Consider the following 20,619-nt stretch of genomic DNA (forward strand, 5'->3'; position numbering starts at 1 on the left):
AGAGACTGCACTATAGTTGAATATGGGATGTTGAAGATTCCGCATGGTGAGGTTCATCTTATAGAAGTGACCTACTCCTCTCTCCAAGAATTGATCTTGATAGTATCCAATAATACTTGAGAGCTTTTAGAAAGTTAAGCCCACAAACTCATTTATACAAGGAAAATGAAGTTTCATGTTTACTTCCAATCAAACAGTGAATAGTGGAAAGAAGCGGTTACTTTTCATGCCAAACAACAAACAGAGCATCGAACGGGTGGTCTCTAATCCAAAGTGGGATTTGTACGGAATTATATCCAACCAAATTGGAGTTTTGAGTTGACTATCCTAAAAAATGAACCAATATTTTACACGGATAGACCATGAATCGAAACAAGATTTTACACAGGATGACCACGAACCAAACCAATATTTTTACTAGGATTATCTCTAACCTATTGAGATTTTACCTAGGTTGAACTTAGAAATCGAGTGATATTTTGTAATAGAATGATCTCAAACTGACAAAGCTTTTGACCAGACTGAGCTCAAGAACCACTATCAAGATTTTTGTATGGTTTTTCTTCATGAACCCAAAAGGAGATATTTTTCTTAAGTGGTGGAGCTCACAAATCAAATGGAGACTAACACTAATCCCCCCAAAAGATATTTTAACAGGTTTAGCTCTACACCCAAACAAACACTTACTAAAGAAGAATAATTCACCAAAGAGGAGAAAAAAGTCTTGGTGAATTTAAAATGATACCGCTTCCAAAACAACTTTCTAACTAGACATAAGAAATTTTCTTAAAGCACTATTGCTAACAATATGTAAGAAAAAAAAATTAGAGAGAAGTTTAAAGAGAGAAGGGTGAGATATCTCAAGTTTCTTGATGAAAATAAATGAATGGGAATGCTTTTATTTATAGGCCAAAGGATGCTTCAAAATAGGAAATAATTTATGGGCAAAATTAATTGCCTAATCGATTAGGTCCCAAGACTAATCGATTAAGTACCACAAGTAATCAATTATTTGAGTCCAATTTGGAAAGGTTTTATAAAGAGTTGCTACCATTCATTAAGACACTGCCATAACCGATTATATACTTATTTTTCCCTTATATAATCGATTAGGCACTTGGTCTAATCGATTAGGCAATTCAAAAACTTGCCCTAATCAATCTAACAGTCATCGGATCATCTAGCTATGATTCAAACACATTTTAGGTGATTTTAATTGAAAAATAGAGGCTTCAAAAATAGTTTTGGTGAGTTTAATTTATACATAATACTTTTACAAAAGTTCCTTTGTATTTTTACAAAACACTGGTGTCATACCCCAATTTTGGTCCTGAATTTTTTATGTTTTTGGTCTTGGTCCAAAGTCATGGTGTTGTTCATGTGATTGTTAATACATCTATGGTCTGGGTCATCTGAACAACCAAGCTTCTTGTGTTTCAAGCCAATTGCCAATCATGCCACTTGATTCATGAATATCCCTTTCAGATCCTAATCTTATACCATCATTTCATGGCCCTGTTAACATATATTGCCTGTCAAGTCATGTTCTTTTCAAAGTCAAACATTCAAGTCATAAGGCAAAACAATTTGGAAACCAACTTCAAACCATTTGTTAATCCATTTCAATCTATTTCATCCATGTTTAAACCATTACATGTGAGTCCATACAAGAAAATACAAAGATTGGACATTTTTGACCAACTGTTGACTTTGGTCAACAGTTGACTTTTTGGTCAACTTTGACCAAAGTCAACCATAATCCATTAAACCCTAATTCTATCCACAATTGTCCATTGAATATCCATTTACAAAGAAGTCATAAAGGAAATACAAAGAAATGCTATTTGTTGACTTTGGTCAACAATTGACTTTTTTTGGTCAACTTTGACCAAGGCCAACTCACTTTTTTTTACCACCTAAGACCTAAACTAGTCTTCCTTCATTGATCCACCATCCAAAAGTCATGCTTGGGGTACTATGCTATTGGGCTTTGATGCGTTTCCAAATGTGGCTTCACATTGCATTTCAAATGGATTTGGCCTTGAACTCCTCTTGGTAAATGTCCTGCCATCATAATCCTATAGCAGGCCTAAATCTGTCATGAAATAAGGCAGCGTGCATTCAGTCTCATCTGTCCACTAGCAGTGTCACATAACCAAGAAAGACAACTTACGAATCTGACCGTCACCATGTTAAACCAGAATTATCAGCCAGGTCTTTGTATTGATAAACCTGGTTGCTTTACTTGAGCCTACAAACAACATCAGTGGTGCAACAGAACATCAGTTGGTAACCTGCAATGCCACGACACACCATAACACTATGAGACATATTTCAAACCAGATGTCAAACTGAATCAACATGGATACAGTAACATCAACTGATCTTGCAGCATGAAGTTTACACCAGCAGATATGCAAACCAAAACCAATTCAGCAAACAAGAACACCAACCTTTACCCTGCTGAACTGGCCCTGCATTCATCAATAACCAAATACCCTAATCACATGATCAAACATGGTACATACATGATTGATTTGGCAAAGCAATGCACATGAATTATGGTTTTGAACTCACCTTGACACACCTTGTACTAGCATCCTGTCATCATGGTCCTGCAGCTGCCAAATCGAAACTTGAATTCCATAAGGTCATGGCGTGATGACTGAACTTAGAGCAAATGATTTGAAGCAATTCCATTTGAACAAACTTGTACCAATTCACAATGCATCACAAACCAACCTGCGATGTATCAGCTGCAGTTAAGGCTTCATTGCACAATTGCCTTACAAAACCAAACCACCATGGTTCTCATACCTATTATCCACGAGCACCTGCTGCAGAACTAGTACATGAACATTAAGCCAGCATAAGCCTTGAGCAACAGAAGATCCTCCCTGGTTCAGCCATGACACCCAAAACAGACAAATGCATCCGAAGTTGTAAGTCCACAGCAACTGGCCTATAATCAAAACAAAATATCCAAAGACTTGTCTTCCAAACTGAGTGCCAAAACACAAGCCTTGAAACATAATCAGACTGGCAGATGGTTGTGAGTCTACTAACCTGTTAGAAAAAGCCATCAAACAAAATCAGAATACCACAAGGTACATGCTAAGGCATTGTTTAAACCAAGGACGGATATCCCATGAGATGCACCAAACCATCATGCCAATAGTTCTATGAGATAATAGAATATTAGGAGCAGTCCAAACTTTGAAACTCCATACCACTATCCTGAACTATCATGGAACCATCAAGCTTATCATTCCATCATCATCATCAACAAGCTCTACTCATTGAATTGTCAAGCTATGCACATACTAGCCTACACCAATAAAACCAGTTCAGATTTGTTATAAAGCATAATAATTCAACTGAACTTATGCCAATTAGGGCCATTTGACAATCAACAGCATACACTAACCTACAGGATTGCACCAATACTAGCTGCACACCGTGCCAGGCCTTGGAGTGTGTTAGCCTATCATCTTGTTAGCAAAGCCATCAGTTGTGACAATAAAGACCAAGTCATACATAACCACCACTCTCATGAGCTGTAGTGTGAAAACCATTATGCATCAAGGAGTACCTTACCTGCTGCTGCAGTACTGGCCAAGTTGGACTTGGGACATCATGATCCTCATACCTGTTGCAAATCCACTAGCCTTGCCATCATCAATAAACACTTAGACCAAAACAGCTTGCAGGGGAGCCATTCATTTAAATCAATCATGATACATGAACTGGAATTTTACATAATAAACCTAAGACACATAACTGTAACATAGCCAATTCAACTGCCAGCTGACCTTTGGCTTGCTTACTACATTGCTTTGAAATCTAAGCCAAATGCTAGCAGACTTGCAACCTAGGCAAAATCCCTCAGTGCACCAAGCTGTAATGGTACAATTGTCTTGGCTATCTTGGAATCATGGAGCAAGAGGCAATGGTGATTGCACATAAAAACCAAATCATATCCAACAAGAAACACCATCAATGCACAAGACATGAAGTGTTGTTGACATACCATGAAACTAAAGCCTTAAGTTTGTTGTCAATGTCCAAGTCATAATCTGTTGTGAGCGTAAGCAAGCAGGACCTAATGCGAAATTGCAGCTAACATTGCCTAGCTGAAAGGTCATCCTACAATACAAAGACAGTCCCAACAATTGTCCAAAAGCTCACCACAAGACAAACAAGGTCCTACAACATGAAGCATGCCAACTCAAGCACATGGTTTTTTTTCCTTGCATTTCAATAAGAAATCAAACCATGCTTAGCCACTCACCTGCTGAACTGAAAAATGATCCAACATGACATTGCAAGACCAAGTGAGCAGCAACATTACACCTTCATCACAATGTGCACACCTCAAAGCCAAACAGTTTCCAAGCTTGCATCATAGGCTACCAGGGCTAGACCTTAGCTTGAACATGATAGGCCAAGTCCATGTTGCAGCAAGAGAAACAAGTGAGGGCAAGGAATTGAGTGCAAATAGTGGGATTAAAACTTATAAGGCATTGAACCAGAACATGAGACAAAGGACTAACCTACCAAACATGAACGAGGATGCATCAAACCAAGCTCACCATTTTCACTGCAGTAAAAAGGTAAGTAATCAGCCAAAGCAGTAAAAATTTAAAACATCAGAAATTTCCCAAATTGGATTAGAAGCAAAATTCAAGAAGAAAGCGAAGGTTCAGATTACCACTTTCGAACCTAGCACCAAAGAAGCCCATCCAAACTGAGCACATCAGAAAGGAGGTTACAGAGTTACTCTTTTGGAAGAAGGGCACCGAGTCAAAACCCTAAGCTGCAGAGATAAATAGGCAGAAGAAATCAGTAAGAGGGGATTCGAAAACGAAGTGGAGGCGAAAACAGAGAAAAAGAACCCTAATCAAAAAGAGCACAACAAAAGACCTGGAGGCGACGATTCAAAATCAACAACAGAAACCTGGAGGCGAAAATCTGAAACAGAGAAAACCTAAAACCCCAAAATCGTACCTGGAGGCCAGCTTCTTCGCATCCTTCACCACCACCGCAGTGACACTTTGTAAGGACCTCTTTTTCTTTCTCTTTATGCTTGTTGATTGAAAATATTGTGAGAGCTGAGAGTGATTGAGAGGGGTTCGTTGAGAACGAGAGTGGGATTGAGAGAAATGTGAAGTTTGGTGTGAGTGAGATTGTGAGTGTTGATGAATGTTACCGAGAGAAGAGAGAGTGAAGGAGTGAGTTTGGGAAGGTTGAGTTCGTGAGGTGGGGAGGACGATGGCGATGAAGACGAACTTCTGTGTTTCCATTTTCTTTTTTTCTTTTTTTAATTTTTTCTTTTATTATTTAATTTAATTTGTTTTTAACACAAAAACCATAAAAATGTTTATTTTGTTTTTTTATTTTAAATCTTTTTATTTTTTTAGCCCGGTTCATATATTTAAGGTAGTATTTCAGTAGCATATAATCTTAAGTGGTCTGGTGGAGAGGAGTGATTTCATGGTCTTGAGTGGGGTGGGTTCAATACCCAGGTTTGTTGCTTTGGTTTTCCAACATTTTTTATCTTTCCATGTTTTTTTCTAACCTTACCATTTAACTAACATATTTCTATCATTTATTCATTTTTTATTGTTTTATTTTTAATATGGCTTATGTGATTACTCATTTTTTTTAGGATTTATGTGAATTATTACATTTGTGTTTGTTCATTTCATTTGTACAAATTATTTGCCTTTATGTGTGGGTTATGTTACAATCATGATAAATCATCACAATCTCTTTGATAAAAAAAACATTCAAAACCATTTCAAAATTAAAAATCATATTTTCTCGACTCAATGTCGAGCCCATTTTCACACGCTTGTAAGTCGATTGCTTTTTAAACATCGCCATCGACCTCACATAGCTTACTCTTGGGCTTTCTTACAATGAGCCGGTTCCCTTACACTTACACTCACACATTGTTTAATGCTTCATTATTTCATTCTTTGATTATTTGATTCGATTATATACTTGTTTATATCTTACTTGTTTGATTAACTGTGGCCTACTTGTATGGTGTTTGAGGCATGTATTATTATTGTTTGTTTGCCATGAACAATCCCCATTCATAACAAATGTATCCCTCTCCCATGAAATGTATAATATTCTTTCATTCTTTATTCATCTGTTAATACAAGAAATAAAATGAATACCCGATAACCATTTCAAAACAAGACCAAAACCTCAATCCAACGTCGAGTAATCACATTTTTCAAAACCTAACAGAACCAGCACGTATTCATCCACCCTTTTGTAAGTCGATTGCTTTATGCATCGCCATCAACCTTGTAAGCCGATTGCTTTATGCATCGCCATCAACCTTGTAAGTCGATTGCTTCATGCATCGCCATCTACCCTTATCCCTAACACTTCTCCTTGCTCCATTCGTTGATTCTTGTTCCGATTAGGTAGCACCCATTAGATAGAACCCTTTGTATGATAGCATAGATAGGATTCCCATATCCTTTTGTATGATAACATAGGTAGGATTCCCTTATTCTTCTGTATGATAACATAGGTAGAATTCCCATATTCTTTGCATGCTAACATTAGGTAGATATTCCCATTTGTAAATCCTAACACTTAAGTACATATTGCATGACAACTCTAGGGCAGAGCTTCCCCATTTCTTTTAGACCTTTCGTGCGTCTCCGATCTTGTGGCATGTAGTCCGTCCTATTGCAAAGAGGTAACCGCCTAAGACTCGATTCAGCGAGCTGCGACACCTACTGCTAGGACGTGAACCACATCGCCCACTCTCCTTTGACACAACTGATGTCCTCCTTTTGTAAGTCCATGTTCAGATGGCAATCCCTATGTATGGGAACTACGTCGCCCTGATTCTCATACCAGATGAGGTACGTAGGCAGGAGATCGTGCGAGATCTCTCCGGGCACCCTTTTTCTTTTTGTGTGTGTTTACTTGACAGTTACTAGGCTCGAGTTCCCGACTCCTTAGTAACTTGTTGCTTGTTTCTTCTTGTGTGTGTAGGAGACGGATGTAAGCCCAGCCATTGGCATTTCGTATCCTATTGTTGTGTGCTTGGAGTCCGGTATAAGTCCATCAAGTGGCATCTGGTTTCCAGTGTGGGTTTGTTTGGTTCGGAAGCTGATGTAAGTCCAGCGATTGGCATTCGGGTTCCATGTTTGCCTTTTGTGTTTTGTTTTGTTTCGGCGTGCGTGAGCCGAACTACGACAACTCTGATTCTCATGTTCAGATGAGATACGTAGGCACAAGACGCGATGTCTTGCCGAGTTTGACTAACGACTAACAACTAATCCTTGTTTGCTTTCGCCCTCGTTGCGATCCTTTCTCTCGCCCTCGTTGCGATCGAGACATTCCCTTTCTCTCGCCCTCGTTACGATCGAGACTTTCCTTTTCTCTTGCCCTAGTTGCAATCGAGACCCTTATTCCCGTAGTTAGCTGAACTACGTTTTTCTCTGATTCTCATTCCCGATGAGATACGTAGGCATAAGACGCGATGTCTTAGCGAGCACACATCTCTTTCACCCATAGGTAGCCGAGCTACGAAGACTCTGATTCTCATATTCATATGAGATACGTATGCAGTGGATGCGACATCCGTGCGAGTCATTTTCTTTGACCCGTTCTTTTAGTAAATAGTACATTAGATAAACATACACCCTTTAGACAAGAAACAACAAGAGTGGATCCCGTAGAGTACTACGGATGCGTAGGGGTGCTAATACCTTCCCTTCGCATAATCGACTCCCGAACCCAAGATTTGGTTGCGAGACCTTGTCTTTTCCTTTCCTTCTCTTCAGGTTTACTTCGAGCGTTTCCTTTCCCTCCTTTGGGATAAATAACGCACGGTGGCGACTCTTCTGTCATTTTCTTTCGCCGGTTGTTTTTTTGCACCACTGTATTTTTCAGGTTGCGACAGCTGGCGACTCTGCTGGGGAATCGGTTTCCCTAAGCGAGTCCCTCCTAGCTTTTGTAGGTTTCTTGTTTGTTGGGTGTTTATTCTTTTGTACAGTTATTTATTTTCATCATTTACCTGCTTTACCTTATTGCATTCACGTACATATGTTTGTTGTATCTGTGGGTTCTGTGGGTTGTCTGTTTGTTGGGATGGGATATTTTGTGAGAAATAAGCCCACTACCCAGGCTTGAGTGTACACATAGGTGTTAGAGTGGATAGTCATGAGGCTTGTGTGGTATGTTGCTATGATAAGTCGTTCATGAGACCCACATTCCAGACGAGGTTTCTGTTGGATATATTTTGTCCTATGGGTGTTCCATAACGACAGATATTCCTTTAGAAATCGTCGACTCTGGTGACCATTTCCCGAGAACTCAGTCGAGGCCTCTCCTCCGAGACGTGATTATGTTAGCTCTGGTGGGCGCATTCTCGCTGCTCAATCCGAGGACCCCGAGACTGGGAACTTGCTCTAGGATATCCTGTTGAGGGGAGTCAGCAGAGGTCTTTTATCCCGTAATAATGCCAAACCTTCAGTGGTAAACGTATTATTCTCGACTGAAGGGCTGAAGCTGACAAACTTCTGTTCTTAGAACCTACCAGTGAGGGGAGGGTTTGATCTCTACGGATACGGTTTCTGCCAGTGGTGCTGTGATGGTGACTTTGGTTCAGCCAAATTTATGGACATTTATTTCTGGGACGCCGGAGTTCTGTCCGTGGTTTATCAATGGGTTCCGTTTATTTCGGATCCCCGGGTTGAATTTGAAAGTACCTGTTCAGAGGATCTGACTGTCATCCGTTCAGTGGATGTTCCTGTGATGATAGTGATGTAATCTCCAGTTCCGTTTATTTCGGAACTCCCCAAGTCGGATTTATGGTGACTTAGTCCCGATGACTGTGACTAGTTCAGAGAATGGGTCTTCAGATGACTTGGTGGCGCAGTGACTTGCATTCATGCATTTGCATCGCATTCATCTGCATTCAACTCGTGTCTATCCGTACTCAGGGTCCACTTTTTGATTAAGATTCTGGTTGAGAGATATCCAGATGTCAGAATGTTATTGATGAAAAATTATCTGTCTCTGTGAAACCAAAATCAAAGGAATATTCCTGGTACGGATAGACATTGCATGCGTGAGTCATACTAACCCATTTGCTGTTTTGTAGGTGTCAACCGATGCGCATAGCTCTTCCATTCAGACATACAGTCAGACTCAACAAATCCAAGCTGATGGATCTTCCCAACGCCGACATCCTTGAACTGAAAGAGATGATGAGGGGATTGTTCAGTATTGTGCAAGGGCTTGCCTTGGGGCAGAAAGCCATGTCTGAGAGATTGGAAAGGATTGAGAGCTGGATGATCAAGGAGAAAGTTCAGGGAAAGGCTCCATCATCCGATGTAACAAATCCCTCTGGTTCGGTAGCAAAGAAACTCTCTGACAGTGGTCCGCTCAAAAAGGAGGTTGAGTCAAGTGGTGTGCCAGCAAAGAAAGAACGCAGTAAGGATCGTTATCATCCTTATGCTGTTGCTGTAACCACTCTTGTTGGTAACTCACCTGTACCCCCGCAACAACCACCACTTCAACAGAAAGCACCAAGAGCTAAGAGCCAGGTGAAGAAGAAGAAGGAGGATCGTCAGTTTGAGGAACCACCTGTGACTTATACCCTTTTGTTCAGGAGATTGAGAGATTTGGGGTTAGTCCGGCCAAGGATTTTGATTCCCATAGCACAACAGAAGAGGCCTGCACACTATGATGAGAATGCCAGGTGCGAGTTCCATTCTGAGGTGCCCGGACACAACATTGAGGGTTGTAGAGCTTTCAAACATGTCGTCCAGGACATGGTAGACTCTAAAGCTATCAGCTTGGCACAGATAATGGATGGCGAGGCCGACCCCGTATAATGGCAGGGTCCGGTCAAGGTGAAGATGGTGAAAAAGGACAAGAAAGGAATAAGGGCGACTGAGGAGAATCAGTTAAAGGTTCCAATGTTCGTGGTCTCAAAACCTCTGGTGCAGGATGGAGCTTTCCCTGTTGTTGATTTTTGTTGTGCGACCGTCACCACAGAGGGGTGTGTATTGATGAAGGACATGACCCAAAAGATGAAGAAAGTAGAAATGGACGATGTAAGATGTAAAGCGCCCAGTCTGGCCGTTGAGACCGTCCCGGTGGAGAATGCCTTTGTTGCTGAGAAAGAGAAGAAACTGTCCATTTCTTCTTATAAACAAGCTCTGGAAGTGGTGAAGAACAAAGAGGCCCAAGGCTGGGGAAGGATCATTGACATAGTGGTAAAAGCAGACATGTTTGGGGTCGGTTATCCGCCAGATCAAGAGTCGTCTAGACCAAACAGAGGATATCCCCCACCGTACCCCTTTGTCAGTGCAGAAATGTTGGATCCTGATCATGCTTGCTCAGTGAGTGAAGAGATTGACCGTGACCGCAAGCTCGAGTTGTGGATAAAGTCGTGCGTACTAGGCAATTGGAAGGTCTCCAAAAGCATCACTGTCGCTCATCCGGAAGTGTAGTATTTCTGTTTTAATTTTGTTTGCATGAAAGCCATACGTTTTGCCCGAAACGTACTGGTCCATTGTAAGGGCCATCTCATGTGTTTCATTTTGCAACGTTTTGCATCAGTAATAAATGGATGTTTTTGTGATTAAAAGCGGTGTTCCCTGTTTTTCATTTTTTACAGTTTTAAAAAAAAATAAAAAAATGGCAATGTTTTTCGTTTTTCTTTTGAACTTGTCTCGTTCCAACCTCAAAAGTGATTACCCTCCTGATCTCATCGATAACAATTTGGTTACACCTTTGTATGACTTCGACAATTCGATCTATCATGCCGAAGGAGAAGGTGAAGAAGATTGTGATTTGTTGGAATTAGCCGGGTCGTTGAAACCAGAGGAGAAGATGATTCAACCGCATGAGGAGTGCTCAGAATTGTTGCTCCAAGCACCGCCGAGGTCAGAAAGCGAATATTGAGGCCGCTTCAGAGGCAAGTCAAGAACAGGATGGTATATGTGCGCCTGGTTGTATCTAGATACACCAAGGTAAGATACCAATGTTGTGGAGGCACGAGTTACCATGGAGAGAAGACTGTCCTCCAGGGAAGCGGAAACCGGTGCTGGAAGATGAGAATGTGTGTGGACTGTCGAGATGTGAGCTGAGCTAATCTGAAAGATGAATTCCCGGTACGTCACAACGAGGTATTGGATTGATTATAATGCTCAGTTTATCTTCATGGATGGCTTCTTGGCCGAGACCAGATTGAACTGTTGCCAGATGATATGACGTAAACCATGTCCATCACACAAGGGGCACCTTCTGGTTATAAGGTGATGTCGTTCAGTATCGAGAAGGCCGGTGCCAAGTATCAGAAGTCTGGGGTGACTTTGTTTCATGATATGATTCATCGTGAAAGCAAATGCCATGTTGATGACATGATGGCAAAGTCCCAAGCAGAAGAGGGGCACCCGATGGATCAAGTTGTTTGACAGGTAGAGATAACTCATACTGTTGAGTTCGAATTAGCGCACTTATGGAGTGCTGTCCAGCAAGCTGCCGAGGCATGTTGCGAACGAAAGAGGAATCAAGGTTGATCCTGCAAAAAAAAAAAAAAAAAAGGAACAGTACTAGAAACGCCTGAACCATAAACAAACGAAAAAAGAAAGAAATCAAATGGTCAGATGGAATGAGGACTGCCAAGGGGCATGGAAAGACAAAAAAAAAGGGAGTAGTAGGAACCTCTGATTCTGATACCTTCCGGGGAAGAAACGACTGCTAATCTGGTACTTGACAGCCCTTAAGGGGTCTATGAGGTGCGTATTGAGTCAACATGACTAGTCTTGTCGAAAAGAGCACGCAATTTACCTAAGCAAAAAGTTTATCGACTGTGAAACAATACACTCACTGCTCGAGAAAACTTGATGTACTTTGGCATAGGCTGCTCGCCGATTGAGACAGTGTATGTTTGGTTCATACCACCTTGTGGATGTCCAAAATGGATCTGATCAAGTATGTGCTTGAGGAGCTAGCATCGAACGGACGGGTTGCGAGAGGGCAAGTGATGTCGATTGAATACGATATTCAGTATGCCTCCCAGAAAGCAACCAAGAGGAGGGTATTGTATGGTTATCTCGCCCAACAGCCCACTGATGATTGTCAACCAAGGAAGTCTGAAGTCCCTGATGAGGACATCTCGAGGTACTCGAATCGAAAGGTTGAGAGTAACCGATCCCGGAGGAGGGGCCTGACCCCGAATCCGAACGGGTTTTGATGTCTGATGAGGAGAGTTTAAAGAGAGTGAGCTAGTGCTTCCCCGATAACATGTGAACGCACCAATGATAGTGGCTGAGTACGAAGTTGGTATCCTGAGTGTCGTACTTTGGTACGTGCATCTACTGGGGCAACGCCTTCCTCGTGCGGTATGGGATGGAAGTGATCTTGCCTGCTGGAGGTTAGATTTCATTGTAAAGAGTCCGGATGGATGAGAAGTTAGAAAAGGGCGAGTGGATGAGGACTCGGTATAACGCGTTGAGCCTGGTTGAGAAAAGAGGCTGACAGTTACTTGTCATGGGGCAGTTGTACCCAGTAAATGAAGCGTGTTGTTGACCGAGAAGTGCGACCTCGTGGGTAGCATGGAAGAGATGTGGTGTTGAAAAGGATCCTTCCTCCTCAAGACGATCGTGGGGCAAGTGGATAAACAATTATGAATGTCCGTTCGTGGTCAAAAGGGGTTTTCTCTGACAGAGCCTTGTTGCTGACGACCACGGATGATGAGGATTTTCCATCCCCTGTGAATGCGGACGCAGTTAAAAGATACTTCGTGAGAAAGAGACCCGCTGGACAAAAAGAATAAAAGAGTCCAGGCAAAAAGGGCATCCCGGCGAACCAAAAAAAAAAGAGAGAAAAGGTTCGGGCAAAAGTTAGGGATAATAAAAGAAAAGAACTGTACACCCGGTAAGTCGAAAACCCCACAAGGGCGACTTGGGCAAAAAAAAAAAAAAAAAAAAAAGGGTATCTCGGTGGACTGAAACCCGAAAGGGCGGTCCAGGCAAAAGAGGGAATGAAACGAACAACTGTGTCTGGCATGATCGTTTGTGCTTTGATTAAGACATCACAGCTAATCTCCGACAGAGATCGAATCAGAAGCATCTTGTTCAGAAGGCCGAAAGTGCGGAAAGTCTTGAGGATATATGAGGTGTAACCGAGTTGGAACCCGATGAGATCACGGTTTCACATTGCCATTAGGATAGATATTTTTTCCTTTTGTGTGCAATCACCTCTTTCCAGGGTTTGCCTCCTGTGCGTCGCTCAGTTCTGGGCCGTCCTTTTTGTTTCAGTCAATAAGTGCGTGTTCAGTCAAATAATTTTGTTTTTGTTTTCATTACCGTTTTGATTACGAAAACATCCATTCGTTTTGATAAGAATAGTTACATTTGGAAACATAGAGGTCCCTTCCGATGCGTGCTTATAAGATTGAAATCTGGAAATCTTATTCGGAAGTTTGAGTGACCAAGGTGTTGAAGTGTTGGCACGCCTAGGGCACGCTTTTATCTAACAATCTCTTGTGCAGGTACCGTTAGATATCTTCATTCACTAGCATGTAGTGGTATGAAACCTTTTGACAAAAGAGATCTCTGCAGAGCCCGACCAGGGGCAATGGATAGACTAACGGTGAAAAGCCCGTGACAGAGTTGCGACGACGATCCTGAAAGCTAATCAAGAAGACTCTTCAAAGTCTAAGGACTGGAAAGTTTGTATGAATCCCAGGAATCCGATCTTTGTGGAATAAGTCAGAAAAGTCCAGGCGAGTCTGGGAGTTCTCAAAAGTGGAAAGTCGACACGGTAGGTGGATGATGAAAGCCGTTGTTCGACGACTCGACAGGTGTTCCGTGTCCAGTAAGCTGTATCTCCCCAGTGGGTGTGAGAGTGTTATCCCCAGCGTGGTCGTGAGCACTCATCCTCAGCAGGTTTTTGGATGTCTCTCCCCAGCACAGAGTCTGGTATATTTGCTTTCCCACCAGAGTTGTGCTTCCCCAACCGAGCGGATTTCCCTAGCAGATCTCCCGAGTAGAGGTTTGTGTTGATGATTTTCCTCAGCAGTTCCCCGAGTGGAACGGGTTCAAAGAAATATATCTCCAGCAGTTATCTTACCTGTGGATTGGTTGAGTTTTCCGTAGTGGGAGGATATCTGCATCCCTAGCTGAGTCTATCCTACCTGTGGATCGGATGAGCTTCACCAGCGGAGTAGTATTTATTTCCCAAAGCAGAGTTGATCCTACTTGTGGATTGGTTGGCTCTCCCCAGTGAAGTCGCCTGATTATCCCTAGCAAGTCGTCTTGTCACTCCCAGCAAGGGTTGCCTTTTCCCAGTAGCAGCGCTATTCCCCAGCAGGGTGGAGATCGGAGTGTTGGCGAGTTCCTCAGCAGAGTGTCTCGAGCTCCCCAGAAGAGTCCCTTGAGGGGGATACTTTTTATGCATTCATCATGTAGAATAAGCATAGCATAAAAAAATATAATAAATCGCGTAGCATTTCCATAATTATGGAGCATTACGCTTGAAAAAGATCATGCATCATTATTGCAAGCATACGCTAGTCTCAAGCCGTGGTATTTGTTTGAGAGGGGGTTTTGCCCAAAGGAGAAGGTGTTACTCTGAGGAGTTTGGCATCGTGATTTTGAATCAGAGTTTCTGTCGAGCAAAGATGGGAATGGTAATCAAAGAGGTTTCGGGGTCCAAAAAAGGAGCAAAACAAGAAAGATTAATCCCCAGCTAAACGCGAAGTGTTCGTGTGCTAGGGTGGAATAAAGAATAGCCGGTTCGTGGCGCGTTATCCCCAGCATGGGTCTTTGGCATGCGTGCTGGCTCACGTATCACTGTTTGTTATCTTCGTCGATGCTGATAGACATGAAGAATTTTCCGGTGTTCAGACCGAGGCGGTATTCAGACCGAAGTGGCGTTCAGGCCAATTTCCGATTTTCAGATCGAAGAAGTTTCCGACATTCAGGTCGATGCAACTTGTGGCATTCAGGCCAGTTCCCGGTATCCAGACCGAAGTGGCATTCAGGCCAGTTTCCGATATTCAGATCGAAGAAGTTTCCGACATCCAGGTCGATGCAACTTGTGGCATTCAGGCCAATTTCCGGTATTCAGACCGAAGTGGCATTCAGGCCAGTTCCCGGTATCCAGACCGAAGTGGCATTCAGGCCAGTTTCTGATTTTCAGATCGAAGAAGTTTCCGACGTTCAAGTCGAAGTACTTGTGGCATTCAGGCCAGTTTTCCGATTTCCAGGTCGAAGTGGTGTTCAGACCAGATTTCCGATGATCAGACCAACATTGATACTCTCATATTCCGATGCTTAGTGTTCAGACTAATGTGCGGCGTTCAGGCCATGGGTATTCATGTGTTACCATTTATTTTGGTATCCAGGTCAACTTTCTGTTTCGGTACTCAGGCCGATTTTCACCGTACCAGACGGATTCTTCTTTTGAGATTGCTTCTTTGCCGATTCTGACAGACACTGTTAATTGTTTCATAGGGATTCAGGATCAAAATCCGGGTCTTCTTAGTATTTAATCATCTCCCACTATGATCATATGAAGAACGTCCTGCTCCATATTCTCTAGTTGAAGACGCTTAAATAGGGGCAACTGTCATACCCCAATTTTGGTCCTGAATTTTTTATGTTTTTGGTCTTGGTCCAAAGTCATGGTGTTGTTCATGTGATTGTTAATACATCTATGGTCTGGGTCATCTGAACAACCAAGCTTCTTGTGTTTCAAGCCAATTGCCAATCATGCCACTTGATTCATGAATATCCCTTTCAGATCCTAATCTTATACCATCATTTCATGGCCCTGTTAACATATATTGCCTGTCAAGTCATGTTCTTTTCAAAGTCAAACATTCAAGTCATAAGGCAAAACAATTTGGAAACCAACTTCAAACCATTTGTTAATCCATTTCAATCTATTTCATCCATGTTTAAACCATTACATGTGAGTCCATACAAGAAAATACAAAAATTGGACATTTTTGACCAACTGTTGACTTTGGTCAACAGTTGACTTTTTGGTCAACTTTGACCAAAGTCAACCATAATCCATTAAACCCTAATTCTATCCACAATTGTCCATTGAATATCCATTTACAAAGAAGTCATAAAGGAAATACAAAGAAATGCTATTTGTTGACTTTGGTCAACAATTGACTTTTTTTGGTCAACTTTGACCAAGGCCAACTCACTTTTTTTTACCACCTAAGACCTAGACTAGTCTTCCTTCATTGATCCACCATCCAAAAGTCATGCTTGGGGTACTATGCTATTGGGCTTTGATGCGTTTCCAAATGTGGCTTCACATTGCATTTCAAATGGATTTGGCCTTGAACTCCTCTTGGTAAATGTCCTGCCATCATAATCCTATAGCAGGCCTAAATCTGTCATGAAATAAGGCAGCGTGCATTCAGTCTCATCTGTCCACTAGCAGTGTCACATAACCAAGAAAGACAACTTACGAATCTGACCGTCACCATGTTAAACCAGAATTATCATCCAGGTCTTTGTATTGATAAACCTGGTTGCTTTACTTGAGCCTACAAACAACATCAGTGGTGCAACAGAACATCAGTTGGTAACCTGCAATGCCACGACACACCATAACACTATGAGACATATTTCAAACCAGATGTCAAACTGAATCAACATGGATACAGTAACATCAACTGATCTTGCAGCATGAAGTTTACACCAGCAGATATGCAAACCAAAACCAATTCAGCAAACAAGAACACCAACCTTTACCCTGCTGAACTGGCCCTGCATTCATCAATAACCAAATACCCTAATCACATGATCAAACATGGTACATACATGATTGATTTGGCAAAGCAATGCACATGAATTATGGTTTTGAACTCACCTTGACACACCTTGTACTAGCATCCTGTCATCATGGTCCTGCAGCTGCCAAATCGAAACTTGAATTCCATAAGGTCATGGCGTGATGACTGAACTTAGAGCAAATGATTTGAAGCAATTCCATTTGAACAAACTTGTACCAATTCACAATGCATCACAAACCAACCTGCGATGTATCAGCTGCAGTTAAGGCTTCATTGCACAATTGCCTTACAAAACCAAACCACCATGGTTCTCATACCTATTATCCACGAGCACCTGCTGCAGAACTAGTACATGAACATTAAGCCAGCATAAGCCTTGAGCAACAGAAGATCCTCCCTGGTTCAGCCATGACACCCAAAACAGACAAATGCATCCGAAGTTGTAAGTCCACAGCAACTGGCCTATAATCAAAACAAAATATCCAAAGACTTGTCTTCCAAACTGAGTGCCAAAACACAAGCCTTGAAACATAATCAGACTGGCAGATGGTTGTGAGTCTACTAACCTGTTAGAAAAAGCCATCAAACAAAATCAGAATACCACAAGGTACATGCTAAGGCATTGTTTAAACCAAGGACGGATATCCCATGAGATGCACCAAACCATCATGCCAATAGTTCTATGAGATAATAGAATATTAGGAGCAGTCCAAACTTTGAAACTCCATACCACTATCCTGAACTATCATGGAACCATCAAGCTTATCATGCCATCATCATCATCAACAAGCTCTACTCATTGAATTGTCAAGCTATGCACATACTAGCCTACACCAATAAAACCAATTCAGATTTGTTATAAAGCATAATAATTCAACTGAACTTATGCCAATTAGGGCCATTTGACAATCAACAGCATACACTGACCTACAGGATTGCACCAATACTAGCTGCACACCGTGCCAGGCCTTGGAGTGTGTTAGCCTATCATCTTGTTAGCAAAGCCATCAGTTGTGACAATAAAGACCAAGTCATACATAACCACCACTCTCATGAGCTGTAGTGTGAAAACCATTATGCATCAAGGAGTACCTTACCTGCTGCTGCAGTACTGGCCAAGTTGGACTTGGGACATCATGATCCTCATACCTGTTGCAAATCCACTAGCCTTGCCATCATCAATAAACACTTAGACCAAAACAGCTTGCAGGGGAGCCATTCATTTAAATCAATCATGATACATGAACTGGAATTTTACATAATAAACCTAAGACACATAACTGTAACATAGCCAATTCAACTGCCAGCTGACCTTTGGCTTGCTTACTACATTGCTTTGAAATCTAAGCCAAATGCTAGCAGACTTGCAACCTAGGCAAAATCCCTCAGTGCACCAAGCTGTAATGGTACAATTGTCTTGGCTATCTTGGAATCATGGAGCAAGAGGCAATGGTGATTGCACATAAAAACCAAATCATATCCAACAAGAAACACCATCAATGCACAAGACATGAAGTGTTGTTGACATACCATGAAACTAAAGCCTTAAGTTTGTTGTCAATGTCCAAGTCATAATCTGTTGTGAGCGTAAGCAAGCAGGACCTAATGCGAAATTGCAGCCAACATTGCCTAGCTGAAAGGTCATCCTACAATACAAAGACAGTCCCAACAATTGTCCAAAAGCTCACCACAAGACAAACAAGGTCCTACAACATGAAGCATGCCAACTCAAGCACATGGTTTTTTTTCCTTGCATTTCAATAAGAAATCAAACCATGCTTAGCCACTCACCTGCTGAACTGAAAAATGATCCAACATGACATTGCAAGACCAAGTGAGCAGCAACATTACACCTTCATCACAATGTGCACACCTCAAAGCCAAACAGTTTCCAAGCTTGCATCATAGGCTACCAGGGCTAGACCTTAGCTTGAACATGATAGGCCAAGTCCATGTTGCAGCAAGAGAAACAAGTGAGGGCAAGGAATTGAGTGCAAATAGTGGGATTAAAACTTATAAGGCATTGAACCAGAATATGAGACAAAGGACTAACCTACCAAACATGAACGAGGATGCATCAAACCAAGCTCACCATTTTCACTGCAGTAAAAAGGTAAGTAATCAGCCAAAGCAGTAAAAATTTAAAACATCAGAAATTTCCCAAATTGGATTAGAAGCAAAATTCAAGAAGAAAGCGAAGGTTCAGATTACCACTTTCGAACCTAGCACCAAAGAAGCCCATCCAAACTGAGCACATCAGAAAGGAGGTTACAGAGTTACTCTTTTGGAAGAAGGGCACCGAGTCAAAACCCTAAGCTGCAGAGATAAATAGGCAGAAGAAATCAGTAAGAGGGGATTCGAAAACGAAGTGGAGGCGAAAACAGAGAAAAAGAACCCTAATCAAAAAGAGCACAACAAAAGACCTGGAGGCGACGATTCAAAATCAACAACAGAAACCTGGAGGCGAAAATCTGAAACAGAGAAAACCTAAAACCCCAAAATCGTACCTGGAGGCCAGCTTCTTCGCATCCTTCACCACCACCGCAGTGACACTTTGTAAGGACCTCTTTTTCTTTCTCTTTATGCTTGTTGATTGAAAATATTGTGAGAGCTGAGAGTGATTGAGAGGGGTTCGTTGAGAACGAGAGTGGGATTGAGAGAAATGTGAAGTTTGGTGTGAGTGAGATTGTGAGTGTTGATGAATGTTACCGAGAGAAGAGAGAGTGAAGGAGTGAGTTTGGGAAGGTTGAGTTCGTGAGGTGGGGAGGACGATGGCGATGAAGACGAACTTCTGTGTTTCCATTTTCTTTTTTTCTTTTTTTAATTTTTTCTTTTATTATTTAATTTAATTTGTTTTTAACACAAAAACCATAAAAATGTTTATTTTGTTTTTTTATTTTAAATCTTTTTATTTTTTTAGCCCGGTTCATATATTTAAGGTAGTATTTCAGTAGCATATAATCTTAAGTGGTTTGGTGGAGAGGAGTGATTTCATGGTCTTGAGTGGGGTGGGTTCAATACCCGGGTTTGTTGCTTTGGTTTTCCAACATTTTTTATCTTTCCATGTTTTTTTCTAACCTTACCATTTAACTAACATATTTCTATCATTTATTCATTTTTTATTGTTTTATTTTTAATATGGCTTATGTGATTACTCATTTTTTTTTAGGATTTATGTGAATTATTACATTTGTGTTTGTTCATTTCATTTGTACAAATTATTTGCCTTTATGTGTGGGTTATGTTACAATCATGATAAATCATCACAATCTCTTTGATAAAAAAACATTCAAAACCATTTCAAAATTAAAAATCATATTTTCTCGACTCAATGTCGAGCCCATTTTCACACCCTTGTAAGTCGATTGCTTTTTAAGCATCGCCATCGACCTCACATAGCTTACTCTTGGGCTTTCTTACAATGAGCCGGTTCCCTTACACTTACACTCATACATTGTTTAATGCTTCATTATTTCATTCTTTGATTATTTGATTCGATTATATACTTGTTTATATCTTACTTGTTTGATTAACTGTGGCCTACTTGTATGGTGTTTGAGGCATGTATTATTATTGTTTGTTTGCCATGAACAATCCCCATTCATAACAAATGTATCCCTCTCCCATGAAATGTATAATATTCTTTCATTCTTTATTCATCTGTTAATACAAGAAATAAAATGAATACCCGATAACCATTTCAAAACAAGACCAAAACCTCGATCCAACGTCGAGTAATCACTTTTTTCAAAACCTAACAGAACCAGCACATATTCATCCACCCTTTTGTAAGTCGATTGCTT

General features: G+C 41.3%; 2 long non-coding RNA genes across 10 annotated transcripts; both read right to left on the bottom strand.

Moving 5' to 3' along the window:
- Positions 1-1,943: 1,943 nt before the first annotated feature.
- On the bottom strand, positions 1,944-19,619 carry LOC127126653 (uncharacterized). 9 transcript variants are annotated; one of them, XR_007805053.1, is made up of 11 exons: positions 19,324-19,619; positions 19,028-19,132; positions 18,608-18,916; positions 18,347-18,462; positions 17,744-18,241; positions 17,383-17,644; positions 17,134-17,278; positions 16,894-17,058; positions 16,770-16,790; positions 16,490-16,610; positions 16,092-16,411 (listed from the first exon to the last, which is right to left on the bottom strand). It is a non-coding gene; the product is annotated as an uncharacterized LOC127126653 (long non-coding RNA). The 9 variants fall into 9 exon arrangements; XR_007805049.1 differs by having other exon boundaries at positions 17,744-18,237; positions 18,347-18,522; XR_007805047.1 differs by having other exon boundaries at positions 18,347-18,522.
- On the bottom strand, positions 4,552-5,296 carry LOC127126655 (uncharacterized). Its single transcript, XR_007805054.1, has 3 exons — positions 5,008-5,296; positions 4,712-4,816; positions 4,552-4,600 (listed from the first exon to the last, which is right to left on the bottom strand). It is a non-coding gene; the product is annotated as an uncharacterized LOC127126655 (long non-coding RNA).
- Positions 19,620-20,619: the final 1,000 nt, after the last annotated feature.

This window comes from Lathyrus oleraceus, chromosome 3 (genome assembly GCF_024323335.1).
Source record: "Lathyrus oleraceus cultivar Zhongwan6 chromosome 3, CAAS_Psat_ZW6_1.0, whole genome shotgun sequence".
Lineage (NCBI taxonomy): Eukaryota > Viridiplantae > Streptophyta > Magnoliopsida > Fabales > Fabaceae > Lathyrus > Lathyrus oleraceus.